Source organism: Chiloscyllium punctatum, chromosome 1 (assembly GCF_047496795.1).
Source record: "Chiloscyllium punctatum isolate Juve2018m chromosome 1, sChiPun1.3, whole genome shotgun sequence".
Classification (NCBI taxonomy): domain Eukaryota; kingdom Metazoa; phylum Chordata; class Chondrichthyes; order Orectolobiformes; family Hemiscylliidae; genus Chiloscyllium; species Chiloscyllium punctatum.
In genome coordinates, this window is record NC_092739.1 from 53,676,769 (window position 1) to 53,690,062 (window position 13,294).

General features: G+C 42.7%; 1 protein-coding gene across 5 annotated transcripts in view; it reads right to left on the minus strand.

Moving 5' to 3' along the window:
• Positions 1 to 13,294, minus strand: part of kcnip4a (potassium voltage-gated channel interacting protein 4a) — a 1,126,071-nt gene that overhangs the window by 177,585 nt on the left and 935,192 nt on the right. The window lies entirely within an intron of this gene.

Genomic DNA, 13,294 nt, shown 5'->3' on the forward strand with positions numbered 1-13,294 from the left:
TCTTCTCTTGTCCCAGAGACTCACCTGCCAAGTCCAGTGAGATCTATCTTGATGTTGTGATCATCTTTTGTCACCTTATGCTTTTGCCTATTAGTGAATTTCTTTCTGGAGGTGAATTGTCAGTTAAGGGGGAATCATTCCTTGTTAAATGCTTTTTTAACTGTACAGCTTGACTCGTTAGTACTCAGCTTCCCATCTTAACAAATATGTGAAACAAGTGAGATATCAAGAAATTGTGATGTGGAAATCAGAGCCAGAACGTGACTACTTCAGCCGACTGCTTACTGTGAAAGATCACTATGTAGATCACCAGGCACCAATTGGTCAGTGAATAATCCATAGGCACAAGTCACACACATACCCCATTTACACAGAAATTGGCATTCAACGTGTGTCAGCCTGTAAGAATCATCACAGTACATCTCTGAACCTTTTATATGATTCTCTGCACTTCAGTGCTGCACCTTGGTCTGCACCAGTAGCTATCAGTAATACTCATCCAAGGACACTGTGGACTCAGGGACAGACATACCCAGCTTGTGAACTGGATCAGGCTGCATCTCCAGGTTCTTCACTTCCTCACAGAGTGCCTCAATTTGAGAATACCCAGATGCTCACAACATCTCTGCCTTTTTGCACTTTGCTACCTCAGCCAGATATACCAATGTTACATCACATCTGTCATTTGATGCAGAGACAAAGACAGCAAGCTTGTCATGGCTTCTTATAGGCCTCAATCAGGTCAAACCTAATAAGTCAAGGATAGTTACTGCTAACCAGTCCAAGGGTTTGACCATTGTCAGCTAACTGCTTGCAGTGGTCAGAGTTAGGATGCTCTCCACAGAAGAGGTGAGGAGCCCAAATGTTGGGCAGCCCACCACCCATCTTGACTCTCCTTGCCCTATTGTAAACTGATGTCCTCCTGGAATGAGAGCGAGGCAGGGATTAAGAGGTGAGGGGAGGGCATAGATGTTAATCCTCATGCTGGTAGGGTGTTGTCCTGACTGAGTGAGTAGGCAGCACAGAGAGAATGCAGGGTTTGTGGTGTTGGAAAATGAGGCGGTTGCGATCAAGTGAGGAAAGATTGTTGCAGGCAATAATGATAGTGGTAAAAACTAAGCCTGGGTGGGAGGTGGGTGCAGTAGTAAAGACAGAGTAAGTGTGAGATAGCAGAGGGAAGATGGTGGTACTTACAGAGTCATTGAGTCATAAAGCACAGAAACAGACCATTTGGCCCAACTCATCAAATCTGATCAGGTTTCCTAAACTGGACTAGTCGATTTGCTTGTGTTTGACCTATATCCCACTAAACCTTTCCAATGCAAGTACCTTTTCAAATGTCTTTTAAATGTTGTAATTGTATCTGCCTCCACACTTCCTCTGGCAGTTCTGTGTGAAAAAGTTGCCCCTCAGATCGTTTTTAAATCTTTCCCTTCTCACCTTAAACTTATGGCCTCCTTACTTTGGGATTAGATTAGAGTACTTACAGTGTGGAAACAGGCCCTTCGGCCCAACAAGCCCACACCGCCCAGCCCCATTCCCCTACATTTACCCCAGCCCCTAACACTACGGGCAATTTAGCGTGGTCAATTCACCTAACCTGCATATTTTTGGACTGTGGGAGGAAACCAGAGCACCCGGAGGAAACCCGCACAGACACGGGGAGAATGTGCAAACTCCACACAGTCATTCACCTGAGGCAGGAATTGAACCCAGGTCTCTGGTGCTGTGAGGTAGCAGTGCTAACCACTGTGCCACTGTGCCACCGTGCCGCCCACTAATTCACCTTGGTAATTGGTAATTCACCTTATGTACATCCCTCATGATTGTATAAAGCCCGATAAGATTAGCTCTCAACCTCTTACACTCCAAGGGGAGAAAAGGCCCAGCTTATCCAGCCTCTCCCTGTAACTCAAACCCTCCAGTCTCAGTAGCACTCTTGTATATCTTTTTTGTACACTTTCCAGTTTAATAACTTCCTTCCTTAAACTGTAGAGAAGGAGAGACTTTCTTCCTGCATTACTGGGCATTCCTCCAGAATGCTGAGACTGCAGTGATCCAGTGGCTTGCTCACAACAGGTCGGCATGGTCTCATGTCGTGCCCTCCTCTGCTGGTCCTTGAGGATGATAATGTCCTGCATCTGCATCACTCCTCCGGGAGGACCTCTAGGGCAATAATTGTCTGGGAGAAATGTCAGAAACCATACAGAGCAGCTCCAGACTAACATGGCTTGACTGGGTGCACAATGGGCTTTAAAGGTGGAGAGGGTACGAGGGCGCTGGTCTTCAGCACTATCCAATGAATAATGAGTTGTCCTGGACACACCTGATAAGATGAGAATACAATTGGATGTGGTGGATCCATAGGGCTGAAATAGGTAGCTTATGAGGCACACAGAGAAATCTTGATGAGCCTCATGACAAGAATCCCTCTAAAAACTTAACACAACTTGCACTTGGCCAACGTGGTATTCAGCCCATTGTGTTCAAAAGAGCAACATGCCATTCAGTTTTGCTAAATGTTGTTTTAGTTGCAATTTACTAGTGCAGGTTTAATTGTGACAAAGAAAGCAATTACATTATTCTTTCAAAGCTTCATGTCCAACGTCCTGATTTGATTGTTGGGGACAAGTCATTTAACATGCTCTAAAATTGAATTCTATTCGAAATGGACAAAGGAAGTTTACTGAAAGTGACAAATTCATCATTATCACGGGGATATTAAAGCAAACAAATGGTTTTATTTCTTCTCTCAAAACCATTTAACATTAATTTACAATGTCACAGACAGAAAACAGCCTTAAGGTAGGGGCAGGAATGACATGACTGCTTGGATAATTGTGAAAAGACAATTAGCCCAGACTGACACTGATGTTTTTTTTCTGACTATTAATTACTGCGAGGGAAAGTATTTAACCAAACAGCTAAATGGTCCTGATTTGATGCAATCAATGGGGTGAATAAATGAGTGAAATTTAATCGTTAATTTCATGTAGAGGGCGGTTCAGAACATTTTCGCAGAGCAGAACTAAAAAACATTTGATCGTGAAGGGAATATGACTGCAGGATTTTAAATGGAGCCTTGTGATTTGATATTTGGATTGAGGGGGCTAGAAAAGTAAAATACAACTCAACATTCTTATTCCCAGATTCCACACTCTTGCAGCATTAGATCTACAATTTGTGATGTGCTGTAAGGTTTTCATTTAATTTTGTTAAGTTCATATTTGTTGAAGTCATGTGCATCTTGTCAATGTTGTGCAAACAAAGGAAATTCATCAGGTTCATTGGATGTAATATATTACATATTATAGTTGCATTACTGACATTCATTTATGTTGGTGGCATTGCAGAAAGAGGTTAAGTGGGCCCTCAGGTTAAAAAAAATCACCAGTCATCTCTCTCTAACAATGGAGCAGTTTTCTGGGGCTATGGTGACTTTCTTCGATACATATAATATGCAACAGTAGAGTACCAGGTATTATTATGTCTCTGTAAGCAGCGTACCTTTAAGAGTCTTGCTTGTAATATCATCACTATATCATGTCATGTGATCTAATGGTATAAAGGTCTCAGATTCTATCATTTTGTGACTACTTGCAGCATGAGGTTCAAAGGGAAGCTTACAACTGGTTTTTACCCCGTTGATTTTAACCCTACAGCGAATCCTCTTGCAAGGATGCCTGCCTTGAAGAAGTTTTCCTCCTCTCACTGCAAGAATCTCAGGGACTCCCTCTCCCACTGCAACTCCCAGGTCATTTCCTCTGCCCTGAAGCTCTTCAACCATGTCCTGAAACAGACTCGCTACTACAGCCACATTTGCTTCCTCAGTCCCTCCATCCATAACCAACTCATCCCACACGGACTCTGGACCACCTTTAAACCAGCAGAGTTCGGACCCGAACAGGACAAACGGTACAGACTACAGATTCAAAAACACCAGCAACAGTTCTCCTTCAAGATCCTCCGTTCCACGCTTGCAGCAATGCGCCGGTGCCTAACCTCTCTACAGTCAGCCCTGCCTCAGCTGACGGTCACACTCTCTCAGAATTGCAAAGGACCCACTCTGTACTACATCCTCAGGAGAGTTCATACTCTCAACAAACAGTATTTCAACTCCATCTCAAACATCAAAAATTGTAAGTACAACAAACTTCTATCTACCCACCTCCATAACCAGCACTCCTCAAACATTTCAGAAGATTCCCCCAGCCTCTGGAACTGCTCAGACGCCATTAGCCATGCGGCTGGTGCAGCTGCCACCCCCACGCTGATTGATGATGTCACTGCCACCCCCATCATGGTCACTCCCACAGCCACTTCCGCCCCTCACAATTCCTCATGCATCACACATGACATCACTTCCGCCCCTCACATCATCACTGATGTCACACGCTCAGTGACTTCCGCCACCCCTACTGCTGTGTCTGCCACCACTTACGTCCCCACCAACGCCACTCACCTGCATTCTGCTGACACGCCCCTCACAGATCCCACTGTCACCATTCCCGGCCCCCAGAACCCTGAGGGGAACACCACCCCTGCTCATGATTCCACCCCCATCCCCCCCACCATCACACCCACTCCAGTTACCGGCTCCGCCCCCATTCCCAGCTCCACACCCACGCCAGATCCCAGCTCCCAGCCCTGCTGAGTTTCCACCATCCCTCCAGACCGCCACCTCACTGAGGATGAACAATCAGTCCTCAGCGAAGGACTCACCTTCATCCCCTTGTGTCCACACATCAATGAATTTTAATATATTCCGTGACGTTGAACAATTCTTCCACTGCCTCCGCCTCCGAGCTTACTTTCACAATCAGGACTCCTGTCCACCTTCTGAGGACCCCTTCGCCCACCTCCAACATACTGCATCCACCTGGACACCCCGCGTTGGCCTATTACCTGCCCTCGACCTCTTCATTTCCAACTGCCGCCGGGACATTAACCGCCTCAACCTGTCTACACCCCTCCCCCACTCCAACCTCTCACCCTCACAACGCGCAGCCCTCCAATCCCTCTGCTCCAATCACAACCTCAACATCAAGCCAGCAGATAAAGGGGGTGCAGTGGTAGTCTGGTGCACTGACCTCTACACCGCTGAAGCCAAACGCCAACTTGAGGACACCTCTTCCTACCGCTCCCTCGACCATGACTCCACCCCCCATCACCAAACTATCATCTCCCAGACTATACAGAACCTCATCACCTCAGGAGATCTCCCACCCACAGCTCCCCACATACATTCGAGACACCACCCACGCCCTCCACCCCCTCCAAGACTTCCGTTTCCCCGGCCCCCAACGCCTAATCTTCACCATGGATATCCAATCCCTCTACACCTCCATCCGCCATGACCAGGAACTCCAAGCCCTCCATTTTTTTCCTCTCCCGACATCCCCAACAGTACCCTTCCACCAACACACTCATTCGTTTGGCCGAACTGGTCCTCACCCTTAACAATTTCTCCTTCGAATCCTCCCACTTCCTCCAGACCAAAGGGGTAGCCATGAGCACACGTATGGGCCCCAGCTATGTCTGTCTCTTTGTTGGCTACGTAGAACAGTCCATCTTCTGTAATTACACTGGCACCACTCCCCACCTCTTCCTCCGCTATATTGATGACTGCATTGGTGCCACCTTGTGCTCCCGCGAGGAGGTTGAGCAATTCATCAACTTCACCAACACATTCCACCCTGACCTTAAATTTACCTGGACCATTTCTGATACCTCCCTCCCCAAAACGTCAATTCTCCTGTCCTTGGATGCTGCCTGACCTGCTGCGCTTTTCCAGCAACACATTTTCAGCTCTGATCTCCAGCATCTGCAGTCCTCACTTTCTCCTCTTGATCAGATTGGCTAATGGACTGAGAAGTGGCAGATGGAGTTTAATTCAGATAAATGCGAGGTGCTGCTTTTTGGTAGAACAAATCAGGGCAGGACTTATACACTTAATGGTAAGATCCGAGGGAATGTTGCTGAACAAAGACATCTTGGAGTGCAGGTTCATAGCTCCTTGGAAGTGGAGTCGCAGGTAGATAGGATAGTGAAGAAGGTGCTTGGTATGCTTTACTTTATGGGTCAGAGCATTGAGTACAGGAGTTGGGAGGTCATGTTGTGGCTGTACAGGACATTGGTTAGGCCACTGTTGGAATATTGTGTGCAATTCTGGTCTCCTTCCTATCGGAAAGATGTTGTGAAATGTGAAAGGGTTCAGAAAAGATTTACAAGGATGTTGCCAGGGTTGGAGGATTTGAGCTATAGGGAGAGGCTGTACAGGCTGGGGCTGTTTTCCCTTGAGCCTCAGAGGCTGAGGGGTAACCTTATAGAGGTTTACAAAATTATGAGGGGCATGGATAGAGTAAATAGACAAAGTCTTTTCCCTGGGATCAGGGAGTCCAGAACTAGAGGGCATAGGTTTAGGGTGAGAGGGGAAAGATACAAAAGAGAACTAAGGGGCAACTTTTTCACACAGAGGGTGGTATGCGTATGGAATGAGCTACCAGAGGATGTGGTGGAGGCTGGTACAATTGCAACATTTAAGAGGCATTTGGATGGATATATGAATAGGAAGGGTTTGGAGGGATATGGGCCGGGTGCTGACAGGTGGGATTCGATTGGGTTGGGATATCCGGTCCGCATGGACGGGTTGGACCAAAGAGTCTGTTTCCATGCTGTACATCACTATGACTCGAGGTTTAATTGGAAGCACTAGCTTTTTGAGCACCGCTCCTTCATCAGGTAGTTGTCAAGAATGGCATTTACCACTTCAGAGGGAATATGATCACCAGATTAATACAGGTTGCCAAACTTCCAAAACATTATAGCTAAACTTGAATTGCTAATCTTGGGGACTCTGTTTTTACCTATTTATGTAGTTCATGCATTAAACATATGTGCAATATATATCTGTTTGAAATGTTTTTTTGAGAAAGGGAGATATTGTGATATGTCTCAGCTGATAGGAATATAACTATGAGAAACATGCTTATAATACCTTCACTATATCATTGCATTCCTGAGGATACAAAGGCTCCAGATTCAATCTTACTGGGTACACTTGCAGCAGACATGTTGAGGGAAGTATGTTGTCGTGTACAACCAAATTGCATAGTATTAGCCCAGACACAGAAGTGTCTGTGACAGTAAGATGTGGAGATACTAAGAGTGTAATAAAAATCTTTGGATTCTTCAGCACCACATGACTCACAAACCAGTTCTTCTGTTATGGGAGCTATCAAAAGTATCACCTTATCAAATATGAATACACATAGTGAATGTAAGAAGCTCATCTGATTGATCATGAGGGTAGATCAGATCACAGATTGCAACATTTGGAACTGAAGCACAATTATTGAAAGATTGAATAAAACAACTGTTTTGGCTTCTGGTGCTTGTTGAAGCAGTTTCTTTACAAACCCTTTTGTGGAGGATTCAAATTCTTCCTAAATCAAACACACTAAGGACATTGCTAAATTCAAAATCTTTATACACAAAAGATTATACACATTTAATGTGTCACATTTGCTGATGATATGGGAAAACATAAAATGAGTGGAGGATGCAAAGAGGTTGCAAAAGGATGTGGGTTGATTGAGTGAGTGGGCAAGATTATTACAGGTGGGTTATAAAATGGAGAAGTATGAAGTTATCTACCTTAAAAGTAAAAATAGTAAAAACAAAATTACCTTAAATGGATGCAGGCTGGGGAGCATTGATATTTGGAGGGACCAGAATGTCATTATGTATAAAACGCAGAATGTTAGTGTACAAGTAATTATGAAAGCAGGCGAAATGTTTGCACTTATTACAGAAAATTTGGACTATTGGTGTGAAGAGGAGTGACTGCAATTGCACAGGACATGGTGAAACTATAGCTGATGTACTGTGTTTTCTTATCTAAGGAAGGATATATTTGCCTTGGAGGGAGATGCATTAAAGATTCATTGGACTAAATGTGCATTGGCCTGTGGACCAATGGTTTGACAGCATAATTGTATGGGATTATAATGTAACATACCACAACTAGGAGAAGTGGAGATAGAGAGAGATATAGAGATACATAGGGAGAGGTTACATGAAGGATACACATTGATCTAATTCAGATCAACTTCTTTAAGAAGCGTCAGTATGCAAATAAAGATTGTGTTAAAATGTACCTAGACAATGGCAGAATCATAAGACACAAGGCCTCCATCACAACAATCTAAAGCCAAAACCATAAGACCATAAGACATAGGAGCGGAAGTAAGGCCATTCGGCCCATTGAGTCCACTACGCCATTCAATCATGGCTGATGGGCATTTCAACTCCACTTACCCACATTCTCCCCGTAGCCCTTAATTCCTTGTGACATCAAGAATCTATCAATCTCTGCCTTGAACACACTTAGCGTCCCGGCCTCCACTGCACTCTGCGGCAATGAATTCCACAGGTCCACCACTCTCTGGCTGAAGAAATGTCTCTGCATTTCTGTTCTGAATTTACCCCCTCTAATTCTAAGGCTGTGTCCACGGGTCCTAGTCTCCTCACCTAACGGAAACAATTTCCTAGCGTTCACCCTCTCCAAGCCATGTATTATCTTGTAAGTTTCTATTAGATCTCCCCTTAATCTTCTAAACTCCAATGAATACAATCTCAGGATCCTCAGCCGTTCCTCATATGTTAGACCTACCATTCCAGGGATCATCCGTGTGAATCTCCGCTGGACACGTTCCAGTGCCAGTATGTCCTTCCTGAGGTGTGGGGACCAAAACTGGACACAGTACTCCAAATGGGGCCTAACCAGAGCTTTATAAAGTCTCAGTAGCACAACAATGCTTTTATATTCCAACCCTCTTGAGATAATTGACAACATTGCATTCGCTTTCTTAATCATGGACTCAACCTGCATGTTGACCTTTAGAGAATCCTCAACTAGCACTCCCAGACCCCTCTGTACTTTGGCTTTACAAATTTTCTCACCGTTTAGAAAGTAGTCCATGCTTGTATTCTTTTTTCCAAGGTGCAAGACCTCGCATTTGCTCACATTGAATTCCATCAGCCATTTCCTGGACCACTCTTCCAAACTGTCTAGATCCTTCTGCAGCCTCCCCACTTCCTCAGTACTACCTGCCTGTCCACCTAAATTCGTATCATCGGCAAACTTCACTAGAATGCCCCCAGTCCCTTCATCCAGATCATTAATATATAATGTGAACAGCTGCGGCCCCAACACTGAACCCTGCAGGACACCGCTCGTCACCGGCTGCCATTCTGAAAAAGAACCTTTTATCCCAACTCTCTGCCTTCTGTCAGACAGCCAACCCTCAATCCATCCCAGTAGCTCACCTCGAACACCATGGGCTCTCACCTTGCTCAGCAGCCTCCCGTGTGGCACCTTATCAAAGGCCTTTTGGAAGCCTAGGTAGATAACATCCACTGGGTTTCCCTGGTCTAACCTACTTGTCACCTCTTCAAAGAACTCCAACAGGTTTGTCAGGCACGACTTCCCCTTACTAAATCCATGTTGACTTGTTCTAATCTGACCTTGCTCTTCCAAGAATGTAGAAAACTCATTCTTAATGATGGATTCTAGAATTTTACCAATAACCGAGGTTAGGCTAATTGGCCTATAATTTTCCATCTTTTGCCTTGATCCTTTCTTGAACAAGGGGGTTACAACAGCGATCTTCCAATCATCTGGGACTTTCCGTGACTCCAGTGAATTTTGAAAGATCTCAACCAACGCCTCTGTTATTTCCTCAGCCACCTCCCTCAGAACTCTAGGATGTGGCCCATTGGGGCCAGGAGATTTATCAATTTTAAGATCTTTTAGCTTTTCTAGCACTTTCTCTTTTGTAATGGCAACCATACTCAACTCAGCCCCCTGACTCCCTTTAATTGTTGGGATATTACTCATGTCTTCCACTGTGAAGACTGATGCAAAGTACTTATTACGTTCTCCTGCTATTTCCTTATCTCCCATCACGAGGCTTCCAGCATCAATTTGAAGTGGCCCAATGTCTACTCTTGCCTGTCATTTGTTTCTTATGTATTGAAAGAAACTTTTACTGTAATTTCTAATATTACTGGCTAGCCTACCTTCATATTTGATCCTCTCCTTCCTTATTTCTCTCTTTGTTATCCTCTGTTTGTTTTTGTAGCCTTCCCAATCTTTTGATTTCCCAGTGCTCTCGGCCATTTTATAGGATCTCTCTTTTTCTTTGATAGATTTCCTGACTTCCTTTGTCAGCCATGGCTGTCTAATCCCTCCCCGGATAATCTTTCTCTTCTTGGGGATAAACCTCTGTACAATGTCCTCAATTTTACCCACAAACTCCTGCCATTTTTGCTCTACTGTCTTCCCTGCTAGGCTCTGCTTCCAGTCTATTTTCGTCAGTTCCTCTCTCATGCCCTCATAATTACCTTTATTTAACTGTAACACCATTACATCAGATTTTGCCTTCTCTCTTTCAAATTGCAGACTGAACTCTACCATATTATGATCGCTTCTTCCTAAGTGTTCCCTTACTTTACGATTTTTTATAAAGTCTGGTTCATTACATAGCACTAGGTCCAGAATAGCCTGCTCCCTTGTGGGCTCCATGACAAGCTGTTCCAAAAAGGCATCCTGTAAGCATTCCATGAATTCCCTTTCTTTGAATCCACTGGCAACATTATTTACCCAGTCCACCTGCATATTGAAGTCCCCCATGATCACTGTGACCTTGCCTTTCTGACATGCCTTCTCTATGTCCCGGTACATCTTGCGCCCCTGGTCCTGACTACTGTTAGGAGGTCTGTACATAACTCCCATTATGGTTTTTTTGTCTTTGTAGTTCCTCAATTCCACCCACACAGACTCCACATTATCTGACGCCATGTCATTCAGTGCAATAGATTTAATTTTGTTCTTAACTAACAAGTCAGCCCCGCCCCCTCTGCCGACCTCCCTGTCTTTTCGATAAGTTGAAAACCCTTGGATGTTTAACTGCCAGTCCTGACCCCCCTGTAACCAAGTCTCTGTGATGCCTACCACATCATAATCATTCATGATGATCTGTGCCATTAGTTCATTTGCTTTGTTATGAATGCTACGAGCATTCAGGTAAAGTGCCTTAATGTTAACTTTCTTATCATTAGAGATATTGTGCTGTCAAGAGCAATTGCTAGTCTCTTGAGTTTAGAAACATGAGAGCTGTTCTTACTGAAACATTGTACTGTCAAGAGCAATTGCTAGTCTCTTGAGTTTAGAAACATGAGAGCTGTTTTTACCGAAATGTATGTAGTGCTTAAGGAGCTTGAAAGTCTTGGGCAGTTTTCCCCTTGGCTGGGAAATCTAAAACAATGAGGTTACACCCTCAGAATAACATGGCAGTCATTCACTGGTACTACAGTATTTTGGAATTCTCCTGATCAAGCTCTTACTTCAGTCATGCACTGAATAAACATTGTGAATTTCACACCTTTATTCACACGTATAAATCCATAACATGAAAGCCTTATGGACACACATCACCAAGAAAAAGCATTCAAAATGAGGAGTGTTGGGCTCTTGTATTGAGAAAAGTGATTCTATCGACATAATACAACAGCTGACTCCGGCTTAATCATAAGAACCATAGGTAAAGAGAAGACAAAGAAGTGCAGTTTTGAAAATAAAATGTACAATTAATTCTTGGAATTTTAATGAATCTTTAGGACATAAAAACCACACCAAAAAATGCCTGAGGCTAGTTAAGGAAACTAATTAAAGGTTGTTGTTACATTACTCACATTAGCAAAATCTCTTTTTTCAGAGAAACTATACTGAGGCTTACAGCTACTATTATATTGCAAAAAGCCAACAATACATTAGGAATGATTAGAAAATGCTCATTGAAAATGTTTGAATCCTCCATCACTGTCAAATACACACAGCAAATAAATATGTTCCAGCTTCTCTCAGCACAAAATTATGCATATTGATTTTTCCTTCATCTTCTCATTGTGAAAATATTACAACTCAATATTGCAAAATGATGTGTAGAACAGAAAAAAATCATAAATATAAGCCTGGTTTACCCAGACGACAGGAAATGAATATTTTAATTTCCTCAGTATTTACAATTCATGTAAGTTAAACAGAAATTTGACATCATATCTTTCTGCTTATTATAGCAAGGACAACTGAAGTTTAAAGGATACCATCAATTGAACAATATTAGGTAAAGCTTCCAAAATATCAAAACCAAAACTAATATTAGTATTAAGCTGTGACTTTTATGTCGTCAATAAGTTCTTTAAAATATAGGTTAACAATTGCATTAGTAACAAAAAAAATGTAGTGAAAATGATATACATTTTAAACAAAAATCGCATATTCAGGAAACCTAACATCCGGGAATATAAACAAAGCTTTCAATAGTCTTTATTTTATCCTAAATCTTGTATATTAACAGATGAAAATATTGTGGTTGAGTTCTGAATATCAGAAACAGCACGAAGAAAGAAAAGCTTACGGGAAAAGAAATTTAGAAACTTAGCTGAGAAATTGCATCAATTTTGTAAACTGCCAAAATGTTTAAAGAATCACCCAAAGTAAGAGAAGATATATTCTCCTCGGTGATGCTATGTCTGATAGCTGTATATTTAACTCCCATTTTGATAATATCAATCTGTGCTAAATTGTAAGATTATATCAACTTATTTTCAATTCTTTTGTTCTTCATTAAGATCATGAAGATTGCATCCACACATTTATGCAGGAGATAAATTGTGCGGGAATGATATACGGCAGCATATTCAGTTTATGATTCCATTTTTCAACCAAAAAAAACCATTTTCCCAGCATTTCTCTGCTCTTAAAGCAATCTTTTAAGCTTATTTCACTCAATGTTTGGTCCAAATGGGTAAAATATGCACAGCCTTTGCTATCCCCATTTGTACCTTAAAATGGTAATTTCAATCCTACGTAGATTTCAAGATTGCAAGTTGGATATTACAGATATCCTCCTGCCTGGAATATTAAGGTGTTCCAGATACTCAACTCAAGATCTAACCCAAGATGATGTGACCCAAAAGAACGCCATATTTGGGGTGTTTGTGACCCAGTGTCAATTGCTTAATCACAATTGTCCCACTGGTTCTGTTATGAAATATTTACATTTATCCCTGTACCCTTAGCATTTCAACTTTACCACTGCAACTACTCAAAGCAGTGTCCATTTATCTATCCCATTTCATCATTTCATAATTTTACTGCTTTTTAAATAATCAGTGAGATATTGGTGACCTAACTTTGTTGCACATCCACTATACCTTTGGATTGGTT